A 12752-nucleotide genomic window follows, 5' to 3' on the forward strand; every position below is an offset into this window, starting at 1 on the left:
GAAAAATTTAGGTTTAATGAATAGACCCCTGACTGGTTAGAAGTACACATAATGTACAATTGCACAATATACTACTTTCATATATTTTATCAAAAAGAGGAGGAACCCCCTAACCCTACATTGGATCTAGGGGCCTGATTTACTACAGATCGCTATTGCGATTGTGGCTACGATTACACACGGAGGTCTGCTGTGATAATATGCTAATGAATGCAATTGCAAAGCCATTGCACAGCCAGCATAGAAACACCGGTATGCAGTCGGGAAGCCGGCGGACCTAAACCCGACAGCTGGCTTCCCGATTGCTTCATCCCGGCGACGGTTAAATGACCGGCATCTACATCCAGACGCCTGTCATTTTACAGACGCCTGGCATCCCGATTGAAGTGATGTCGGGCACTGCTGCTGACAACCGCTGGGGGGAGGGTTAGGTTTAATGCACCCCCCCGGGAGACAGGCAACGGGGGTTAGGTTTAGGCACTTAGAGGGGGGATTAGGGTTAGGCACTTGGGGGGGAGGTTAGGGTTAGGCACCCCTAGGGATGGTTAGGGTTAGGAGGTAGAATAGGACAGTTAGTACTTACCTGGGACTATCAGGATTTTCAGCCTGTTCGGGCAGCCGCTGTTGGGATTTGAACCGCCGGCCAGGGGTCTGGCGGTGAATCATACCGATACCGAAATGCCTACATCCGTAATACCTTGCAGTCCTGCATACACAGTGTACAGAGAAACATATATTGGAAACCGCACTGAAAAATATTCTGATGCTGTAACGTAAATGATATGACTCTAGAACCTATACAGGACTATACAGATAACCACATAATTTATCCAAAATATTCCCCAAAGTGGTCTTGAGACCTCAGTCTGATAGACCTATTTATGGGTAAGTCCGTGGTGCTCCCCAGAGTCTGTTTACAACACATAAACCAAATAAAGAAAAGAGAAAGGACTCTGTGGGGGCACACAGTAGGTACAGAGTTTTGGGCCAAAATCAACTTCTAAAAATTTACTTTTATAGTATATTAAAAATGTGAGCAACTGTATACAAAGAAAAAGACAAACAGTGTGTTGTACATAAAAAGGGAGAAGTTTAATTTACTGCCACATATAATTAGTGTATTAATACACAAATCAAGGGAGATATATTACTCCCATCAGGATTATAAAAACCAGGCGACAAAAATCTTTAATTATTGAAAAAAATATATAAAACCTTGTTCTGTGAAATATGTTAAAATGGTATCTGTCTGGAAGTGAACTCACGGACGGCTCAGGTATATCGGGCACCAATCTCCGGTTAGTCAGAATGTATACTAAGGAGCAGTGCAGAGTAATTAAGCCACAATATGTGCAGATATTTTTAAGTTCAGGTAACGATCATAATCACTCATATTAATTATATAGCAGCATCAGTGGTCAGCATCTGAGAACGCCGACGTACGTTTCACAATAAGTTTAATCAAGGCAAAAAAACTCACTAATATAAATAATTTGTTTATTATTGAATAGCAGTGATCAGTGAGTCAGTGTCCGATTTATTTTATTCTCACTTTCAAACTTTATTTCACCATTTCTCTATTCTATACCATTTTAACATATGTCACAGAACAAGGTTTTAATACATAACAATAAAGGTTGTATTTTATTGTATTCTGAATTCATTGTGCACCAATACAGGACATTTCCTTCTCCAATCCTGGTGGAGTACAGATCTATGACTTTTCATTTTTGTCCTAGGCAGCACCCCCAGATCTTATAGCAGGTAATATTTGGTCAAATATTGGGGTCATATTGAAACTAGTTAGTGCAGTGGTCCCCTTTCCCCCTTCCCTTTTCTATGATACATTCCCAGGGGTGCAGGCTATTTTTTTTTATTCTGCACCCCTAAACCCCAATTCTGCACTTTTTTTGGCCACCTATTTAGTGGATAAAACGTAACACCCTTTTTTTAACAAAGACTTTTCACACCTGTGAGAAGTCTTTGAAATTGAATATGGGGATAAGTGAAAATGGCGAAAATGACGTCATCACCGATAACGGACTTTTTGCCTCTAATTGAATATGGCCCTAAATATCCTGACCCTTTCCTATATCAGTCCCATATGATTACCGCATAGCATCGCGTGTGAATAAAACCTATACCGGTGAAACATATATTATAGAATATAAATAATGTTACATATAAGTCTTCAGTTGAGCTATTAATCTTCCCTGTAATGTTCCCATAGCTGTATGAGCCTCTCTGTTCTTACGTATCCTCCTTGAGCTAGTTGATGGAATAGCCCTAAGTGCCGGGGCCAGATGTAGCTCACAGTCTGATGATCAATGGCGGCATCTGTAATAGGTCACTTTATGTATGTGCAGATTAGCCCTAAGTGCCGGGCCACATGTAGCTCACAGTCTGATGATCAATGGCGGCATCTGTAATATGTCACTTTATGTATGTGCAGATTAGCCCTAAGTGCCGGGGCCAGATGTAGCTCACAGTCTGATGATCAATGGCGGCATCTGTAATAGGTCACTTTATGTATGTGCAGATTAGCCCTAAGTGCCGGGGCCAGATGTAGCTCACAGTCTGATGATCAATGGCGGCATCTGTAATAGGTCACTTTATGTATGTGCAGATTAGCCCCAAGTGCCGGGGCCAGATGTAGCTCACAGTCTGATGATCAATGGCGGCATCTGTAATAGGTCACTTTATGTATGTGCAGATTAGCCCTAAGTGCCGGGGCCAGATGTAGCTCACAGTCTGATGATCAATGGCGGCATCTGTAATAGATCACTTTATGTATGTGCAGATTAGCCCTAAGTGCCGGGGCCAGATGTAGCTCACAGTCTGATGATCAATGGCGGCATCTGTAATAGGTCACTTTATGTATGTGCAGATTAGCCCTAAATGCCGGGGCCAGATGTAGCTCACAGTCTGATGATCAATGGCGGCATCTGTAATAGGTCACTTTATGTATGTGCAGATTAGCCCTAAGTGCCGGGGCCACATGTAGCTCACAGTCTGATGATCAATGGCGGCATCTGTAATAAGTCACTTTATGTATGTGCAGATTAGCCCTAAGTGCCGGGGCCAGATGTAGCTCACAGTCTGATGATCACTGGCGGCATCTGTAATAGGTGTGAGAGTCTATAATAATTTATAGTGTTTATTTAAAACATACTGTAAGATTCATCAGAAAAAGCCATTTTCCTTTACACAAATATCATGAGATGGAAGCACATTACGGTATACTGAACGAGCAGTTACAAGACAACAGCAGCTGAAGGATCCCATAATAGGATACTAAGTCTGGACACTGTGAAAAAACGACAAACTGAAGATGCATTGATACGTCCTATGTACTTGTTAAAATCAATCATATGTATTCTATTCTGTCAAACCATTTTTGGCAAATGTTTGTGACAGCAGTTTTCTGAACTTATAAAAGTCGGCTCAAAGAGGATGTACCTCTGAGAGCTAAGTGCAATTCACCACAGTGTGTGTTGAGTTACCTTATCTTCCCAGCCGGCTGTAAGGAGAATTGGTAGAGCACAGGAGTAGTGTTTTGCATACCGTGATCCAGGGGTAGGAAGCCTCGTCACCCCAACATTTCTGGGGGCTCGTCCGGGATCTCCAACTGCCTGTCTGTACTGACGGATGTCCACTTGAAAATTTGGAACTGCAGAAGCAAATTCCGATCGGTGAGTATTGAAAAATAAATGCGCATTTGCGCTTTTCAATGCTCTCTTCTGCGCTTCCTAATTAGTATTGTGGGGTTCAGTATGGATGGGCTAATCGGGGATCTATGAATATATTGTATGCCAAACCTGCTCTTTTAAAGTATAAGTTGTCTTGTCTTGAAGTGAGTGAAAGGAGTGTGATTGTATGTGTGCTAACTGTGAGATGTATATAAAGGAACCAGATCTTTAAATGGTCAACCAAAGACTGCACCTCTCATCTGTTATTAGAGGCTTGTCCTGTCTTTTGAGACGTGTGATCCCTGGGTTGAGACATTCACTGATCTCCTTGCTCTCATAGTAGCTGTAAAAAGTGACACCTAGCGCCTAAACACAGCAAAAGTGTTTAGGAGTGCAGAGAAAGGTGCCCATTGATTCGGGATAAGGTCCTTCACGTTTCCTCGTTGGTACCCCTAGGGGCGCCTGGGGCTGGAGGGATGTACATGTTATTCATCTGTGTAGCATGCCAGAAGGATTAGAACAGTGGGTCATAATCTGTGGGAGTGTTATAGTGACATTGGGAATACTGTATTGTCTTTTTAAGGACAGGGATAACAGGTCTCTAGAGTCTGATATATGAACCACATGTAGCTAAAGTGTGAGGGGTGTACTTGTGTAATGATATTACAGAAAACCAGATCATTTATAAGTCCTGATCTAATAGCTGTAATAAATCAGAGGATCCCTGTGGTATATGCTTGCATCATAGGGTGTCAACATATTTGGCTACCAGGATAGATAATGACTGGGTTGGACTAATAAATTAGCTACCCAGTAATTTGTGCAGGGATAGTTCAGTAGTAGCTTGTGCAGTTATTAGGGGGTTGCCAGCTCATAGGCATTTGAAGCTGATAAGATAGGTTTTGTTGTATAGTTACCCAGTAGGAACGCAGGAATAAGTGAATGTTCTTTTGAATAAAATAAAGATTCCTCGGGATTCAGGAAAGACTAGGAGCGGTAACCCATAATAGGGGCTCAGGGCAGTACAGGCATGGTAAAAGAATTACCATGTGCTCCTGCGGATCTAGTCGAATCCAGGGAGGGGAAAAGTGCACATAAAGATATTCAAAAGATATTACAGAAAGCAGGGATGCCCAGTGTGGGTTCCCTGGATCCTGTAAGATGGGAAACCTTTGCAAAAGAAAACAAGGCTTGGATAGAGTATAAGAAAGTAGGCAAGCAAGTACAGGCTTGGTTAAAGGTAGCCAAAGAAATACATAAAGAACAGGAGGTAACACAAGACACTGAGTTTATGGAAGATTGTGGTCCAAATATTGTGAGGCCTGTCCCAGTGATCCCTTTTGTAAATCAACAGGCATCACCAACAGCCCCTGATTTAAGCCCCAAATACCCAAATTTGGCTCCATTTACCACACCAGTAAGGGATGGCAGGAAATGCCCAGGAGGTGGTAAATGTGTACCTAATGTTTTGTGGGAATCAAGTGCCCTAGTCAGGGGAACCCTGTGATCAACAAGGCTTAACCAGATCACCTCATTATCCATCACCTCCACACTTATCACCAGTTACACCACCAGCTCCTCCACTGCCTTATGCAGGAGGAAATTTCAGCCCCATTCCCATACAAGGGTGGGCAGGTACCTTAATGCCTTGGATGTTTAATAAAAACAGACACAGGACACAAGTGTGTAAGAAGCCACAGGCAATAATGATGAACTTTGTGGCTGTGAACACTGTGGGGGTGAACAGATGTATTTTCAGAAAGGGACAGGTCCACCCCCATAGCAAAACACATCTATAGAGGCTTATGCTGTAACTACACAGGAGGTGTTTGAACCAAATCCCCAGAATGCAGTAGTTATGATAAGAGTAAGAACCCAAATTCAGTATAGACCCTAGAGATAATAGGAAAGTATCTCCAGAAGAAGCAAAAAGGAAAGGGTTATGTTTCTTCTGTCATAAAGCAGGGCACATGAAAAGGGAATGTCAGAAATATAAGTAATGGGCAGAGAAAAGGGAGCAATTTGGAGTAAGGGTTCAAACAGCACATAGCCCATAGGAAATAGGCTGTCCAGTGTCAGGTCCCCCACAATCCATTATTAATACCTCAGATCCCAAGGGAATAATACAATTGACACTACCTGGGGGGGAACAAATTGACTGTATAACAGACACTGGCACAAGCCGTACCATTTTAAGGGCAGAAGATGTTCCCAAGAAATATGTAACAAATCAGACAATTCCTGGAACAGGACTAACAGGACATACTGTATCCTTACATGTTAGTAAGCCCATAAAAGTTGCAGTGGGGTCAGCAGAAATTAAAGTGCCTGTAGAATTCCTGACCTCCACAGCCTGTCCAGTTGATTTGTTAGGAGCAGATATCCTTAAGAAATGACAAGCTACCATTGAGTACAGGGATGGTAATGTAATACTGAAAGGAAGTACAGGGCAGGATCTTCAATGTCAGCTAGCAGCAGCAATATATTTGCTGTAACACCAGACACAGATAGAAGTGATGATCCCTGACTGGCTTTCAGAAGTCCCTAAAAAAATTATGGTCTAAAGGTAAAACAGATGTGGGATTACTGGATGTACAACCGGTTACACTCACCTTAAAACCAGGTGTAGTGCCAGTAAAGATTAAATAATACCCACTGACCAGAGATCGGGGAAAGGCCACACAGCAGATTGCTGCATATCAGAAAACAGGGGTTATAAGAGAATGCAGGTCCCCATGGAGCACCCCTTTATTTCTGGTAAAAAGGAAGGTCGGGGCAGATGGTAAACAGGAATACCGGATGGTGCATGATCTAAGAGGCGTAAACAAATGGTTGGTGGTGGACATACCTATAGTGCCTAATCCACACACCTTATTAAACCAAATGCCAGCAACAGCAACTCATTTTACAGTAATAGACTTGGCTAATTTATTTATTTATTTATTTCGGTACCTCTTACATCAGAGTGTCAGCTTTATTTAGCTTTTACAAGTATTGGCAAACAGTATTGCTGGACTAGATAACCCTAAGGAGGGGCAACCTCTCCATCTGCATTTACAGAGGCAATGTCCATCATACTGCAAGGGTGGAGACCACAGTTTGAGACCACCCAGTTGTTGTAGTATGTGGATGATTTGCTCCTGTGTGCAGAGGGACAGTGTCAAATTGAAACTAAATCATTACTTATTTTTCTGTGAGAACAACATTGCAGAGTGTCAAAAGAAAAATTGCAAATAGCTCAAGCACAAGTTACCTTTTTAGGATATTGTATTTTTCAAGGTACAAGACATTTGACACAAGATAGGATATCAGCTATACAGAAAGTGCCAGAGCCCACTACCACCAGGCAACTCAGAGCATTTCTAGTTCTAACAGGGTATTGATGGAATGGATTGCCAACGCATCCCTCATAATGCAGCCCCTCTATGATGCGTTGACAGATACAAAAGACAAAACAGTAATGTTAACATCAGAACAGAAGAAAGCTTTTATGTAGATAAAAACTGCAGTTACCCAAGCACCAGCACTAGGATTACCCAGATATGACAGGCCTTTTATGCTATTCTGTCATGAAACACAAGGATATGCTGAAGGGGTATTAGTGCAGGAACATGGGGGTAAACAACGGTCCCTTGCACATTATACATTGCAGCTTGATAGTATAATCAAAGGAGCACCCTCTTGTATAAGAGCAGTAGCAGCTGCAGCTATGCTTAAAGACAAGGCAGCAGATTTAGTGCTGGACCACTCATTGATCATACAGGTTCCCCACTCAGTAACAGAAATACTTAACCAGGCCAGAACTAAGCATCTTTCTGCAGCCAGGTTAATTAAGTATGAGGTAGCCCTACTAAGCCCTACCAATGTGACCATTAAGAGGTGCACAGTGTTGAATCCTGCTACGTTGTTTCCAATGCAGGATTCAAAAGAGGGGAATAGTGAGGGAGGCATACATACACCTGGTGATAACATACCAGGTAATGGCAATAAGGAACACAACAGTGAGGATGATGAGGGGGATAATGTACTGCAAATACAGTCACATAAAAACACAAATCAAAATTTTTCTGACCATGATTGTCTTGAACTTATGAAAATGGAAATGAAGGAACTAGAAAATGTAACAGATGTTCCCTTATCTAATTCAGACTGGGAATTGTTTGTAGATGGCTTTAGATATTATCATGAAGGGTCCCCAAGAACAGGGTATGCCGTCACCACCTTAGATGAGGTATTGATTCAGCAACCACTCCCACCTTCCTGCTCAGCACAGGAAGCAGAGTTGAGGGCACTCACTGAGGCATTTATAATGGCTGAAGATCAGACAGCAAACATTTACACTGACTCCAGGAATGCCTGGGGTGTGGCCCATGATTTCGGGCCTATTTGGAAGAGTAGGGATTTTATGGGCTCGGCTGGTAAAACCATTAAGCATGCTGAGCTCATTAGATCGTTGTTTGCAGCCTTACAGCTTCCAAGTAGAGTAGCCATTTTAAAGGTGCAAGCACACACCAAGGAGAGAACAGCTGAGGCCAAGGGGAATGCCAAACCAGATGCTGCAGCTAAGTAAACTGCCCTGTTACCCATCCCAGCCCTCTATGGTATAGAAACAGACACAAAGAAAGACCCCTTGGACATACAGGCTTTACACCAGTATCAAGAACAAGCCATAGAAGACAAAAAGAGAGGCTAGGAGAAAGAGGGAGCCACCTGTGTTAATATGCATTGGGCTAAAGCCACCAGGTGGTGCCTCCCAAGGGCCTTATATCCCCTGATGACCCAGCTGGCCCACGGTCCAGTGCATAATTCAAAGGAGGCCATGGTAAACATGGTGCTCCAGCACTGGATAGCACCAGGCTTTAATGCAGCAGCTACAGCATACGTAGCATCATGCCAGGTGTGTGGGAAACACAATCCAGGACAGACAGTAAAGTACCACAAAGGCATACACCAAAGCCATTATACCCGTTTCAGAGACTGTAGATAGACTATATTCAGTTGCCTAGGGTGAGGACATATGAGTACACCCTCGTTTGTATAGACCTCTTCTCTAACTGGCCAGTGGGCATGTAGATACTAAATGGTACCCTCAAACTAAAGATACAAAAGATTATGGCACAGGCAGGCAAGACAAGGGTGGACTGTCTGCCCATAGCTTTATATTCAGTAAGAACCACCCCCCAGTAAGAAACATAAGTTGTCACCTTATGAGATACTATTCTTAAGACCTCCTAAGACAGGGTGTTAGTTTTCCCCAACAGTTGCAGCACAATCATGCAGATTTAACAGACTATGAAGCAACTCTTTGTAATCAAGTGAATAACATCCATTTTTTAGTTTTCTCCTCCCTTCCAGACCCAGAAGCAGTACCTGGTGTACATTTATTGGAACCGGGCGATTGGGTATACACTAAGAGACACGTCAGAAAGTCTCTGGAGCCAAGATTTGATGGTCCATATCAGGTTCTGTTGACTACACCAACTTCAGTGAAAATTGGAAGAAAGAGCACGTGGATATACCCCTCACATTGCAAGAAGTTGACGGTCAAGATTGATCCACCATCATGAATCCTTTTTGTGTGATAATGTTGGCTATACTTAGTCTAAGAGTATTGTACACACACCAGGGGACAACAGGAGGACAAATAGAGTACTCTTGGGTAGTCTTAGGAAACCAGACTTACCAGTTACACAGATTTAATGTAACCTGGTCAGGAGGTTCAATATATGTAAAAAGTTTGGGACAATATAATATAAGGCATCTCTACTGGGCACCAAGGGAGCATGATAATATTACTATCATAAGTGGAATAAAAATTAAGTGTTGTACTGATAAGTTTACGGGTTATAAAGAATTTAAGAAAACGTGGACATAGGGTATTCAGTGTGTCAATAGTACGGACCCTGGTATACCCATAGGAAGCCCAACAACTATAGAAAGAGGTGTAGTGCTAGTTTGCACTAATACCACGCAATTACCAAATAATTCAGTAATAATGACAAGGATGTACGTCCTAAGTAGCAAGCCTACTATAAGAAATGACTCACTAGTTAAAGTTCCCTCCACTTGTGTAAAAGTGGGTACCAAAAGACAAACCACTATATTAAGATTTAATATTTCTTTCCCCCCAGATCCAAAATGCTATAGCAGACAAAAGAGAGAATGGTATGATACATTGTTAGGAGCATCAGGTACAGGTATAGGGTTACTTAATAGTATAGATATAAAAACTTTAGCCAGCAAAATGAATAATGCAGGAGAAGATATGGAGAAGTTTAGTTACAATGGAAGCTATATGGATGCCTACAGTATTTACCCCATTACAGGCCAGTATATTTTGGGATAATGAATATTTACAGGTGTTCAATAGCACATTGGTTAAAACACTTTACCTGTCAACAAATGTTTCTGAACTGTTTAATTGGACTAAATGTTCTCTCAGAACCATGCATCAAAATATGCAAAAGGGTAAAGCACAAACACAGTTAATGACAGGTAAAGAACAAGTATACAGAAGGATGTTTAGTGGTCTCATTCAACCAGTAATCGTTATAATCATTGTATTAATTTTGCTCATTTTGTGGAATTGCTATCTATCTTATGATTTTAGGAAAATGGTAAATAAAGCATCTGCACCGGTAGGGACTCTCTCTGTTACACATAAGAAGAGTGCCTCCGAGTGGGAAAAGTGTTCAACGTGTGAAAGAATTACATTGATCACACCTGAGAAGAAATGTGTTTTCTGTAGTACTGATGTTGGAAGAAACCCCTCTTTCTAGGGAAAGATGCGCCGGGATTCTTGGTATTCTAGTGATGAATGATGCTTGCATCTACTTGCATAGGGTGCCTATGGAAGTAATATAGTTACTATGAAAGCCATGACTCCAGTAAGGGAAAGATAGTATGTTTTAATAAAAAGAGGGGATTGTGAGAGTCTATAATAATTTATAGTGTTTATTTAAAACATACTGTAAGATTCATCAGAAAAAGCCATTTTCCTTTAAACAAATATCCTGAGATTGAAGCACATTACGGTATACTGAACGAGCAGTTACAAGACAACAGCAGCTGAAGGATCCCATAATAGGATACTAAGTCTGGACACTGTGAAAAAACGACAAACTGAAGATGCATTGATACGTCCTATGTACTTGTTAAAATCAATCATATGTATTCTATTCTGTCAAACCATTTTTGGCAAATGTTTATGACAGCAGTTTTCTGAACTTATAAAAGTCGGCTCAAAGAGGACGTACCTCTGAGAGCTAAGTGCAATTCACCACAGTGTGTGTTGAGTTACCTTATCTTCCCAGCCGGCTGTAAGGAGAATTGGTAGAGCACAGGAGTAGTGTTTTGCATACCGTGATCCAGGGGTAGGAAGCCTCGTCACCCCAACATAGGTCACTTTATGTATGTGCAGATTAGCCCTAAGTGCCGGGGCCACATGTAGCTCACAGTCTGATGATCAATGGCGGCATCTGTAATATGTCACTTTATGTATGTGCAGATTAGCCCTAAGTGCCGGGGCCAGATGTAGCTCACAGTCTGATGATCAATGGCGGCATCTGTAATAGGTCACTTTATGTATGTGCAGATTAGCCCTAAGTGCCGGGGCCAGATGTAGCTCACAGTCTGATGATCAATGGCGGCATCTGTAATAGGTCACTTTATGTATGTGCAGATTAGCCCTAAGTGCCGGGGCCAGATGTAGCTCACAGTCTGATGATCAATGGCGGCATCTGTAATAGATCACTTTATGTATGTGCAGATTAGCCCTAAGTGCCGGGGCCAGATGTAGCTCACAGTCTGATGATCAATGGCGGCATCTGTAATAGGTCACTTTATGTATGTGCAGATTAGCCCTAAGTGCCGGGGCCACATGTAGCTCACAGTCTGATGATCAATGGCGGCATCTGTAATAGGTCACTTTATGTATGTGCAGATTAGCTCTAAGTGCCGGGGCCAGATGTAGCTCACAGTCTGATGATCAATGGCGGCATCTGTAATATGTCACTTTATGTATGTGCAGATTAGCCCTAAAGGTCTCCAATATACAGTACTTCACTGTACGTGTGACTAAGGAATTGCTGAACAAATAGCTCACAGTACCACTGCTGTGTTATTACCCCAGATCACAGGTTATCACAGAGGAATCAGTAGGATTTACTGCCAGCCGCATGGCCGGTGGTTCTAATCCTGACAGTGGCAGCCTGGCAGGGGTGGAGATTCCCATCATTCTTTCTGGTAAGTATCGCTAACCTACTTCCCTACCCTAACCCCCCTTTAGGAGTGCCTAACCTTAATCTCCCCCCCAAGTGCCTAACCCTAACCCCCCCTCTATGTGCCTAACCCTAACCCCCCTCTATGTGCCTAAACTAACCCACCCGTTCCCCGCAGCCTAACCCTAAGTCTCCAGGGGGGGGTGTGCCTAACCCTAGCCTAACCCTCCCAGGGGGTGCCTAACCCTAATCTCCCCCCAAGTGCCTAACCCTAACCCCCCTCTATGTGCCTAAACTAACCCCCCCGTTCCCCGCAGCCTAACCGTAAGTCTCCCGGGGGGGCCTAACCCTCCCAGGGGGTGCCTAACCCTAATCTCCTCTCCAAGTACCTAACCCCCTCTATGTGTCGAAACTAACCCCCCCCATTCCCCGCAGCCTAACACTAAGTCTCCCGGGGGGGTGCCTAACCCTAACCTCCCCATCCCCTAGCCTAACCCTCCCCCCGGGGGTGCCTAACCCTAACCCCCCCATACCCTAGCCTAACCCTACCCCCGGGGGTGCCTAACCCAAACCCCCCCATCCCCTACACTAACCCTCCCGGGCGGGTGCCTAAGCCTAAGTCCCCCCTGGGAGCCCCTAACCTAACCCCCCCCCCCCTGCTGTCTCCTATCCAGAGCTGTAACTAGACATTTTGGTGCCCTGTGCCAGAACCTAGGTGCCCACCCCCCATAATTATAAAAATAAAATGAGGTGTGGTCTCGTATCCAAAGGAATCCTACGCAGGCCACCTCACAGCCAATCCTTGGTCACACTCTACTTTGTTCTGTGTAAAGAGCTGCCATTG

Source organism: Taudactylus pleione, unplaced genomic scaffold (assembly GCF_031769625.1).
Source record: "Taudactylus pleione unplaced genomic scaffold, aTauple2 ptg000433l, whole genome shotgun sequence".
Classification (NCBI taxonomy): Eukaryota; Metazoa; Chordata; class Amphibia; order Anura; family Myobatrachidae; genus Taudactylus; species Taudactylus pleione.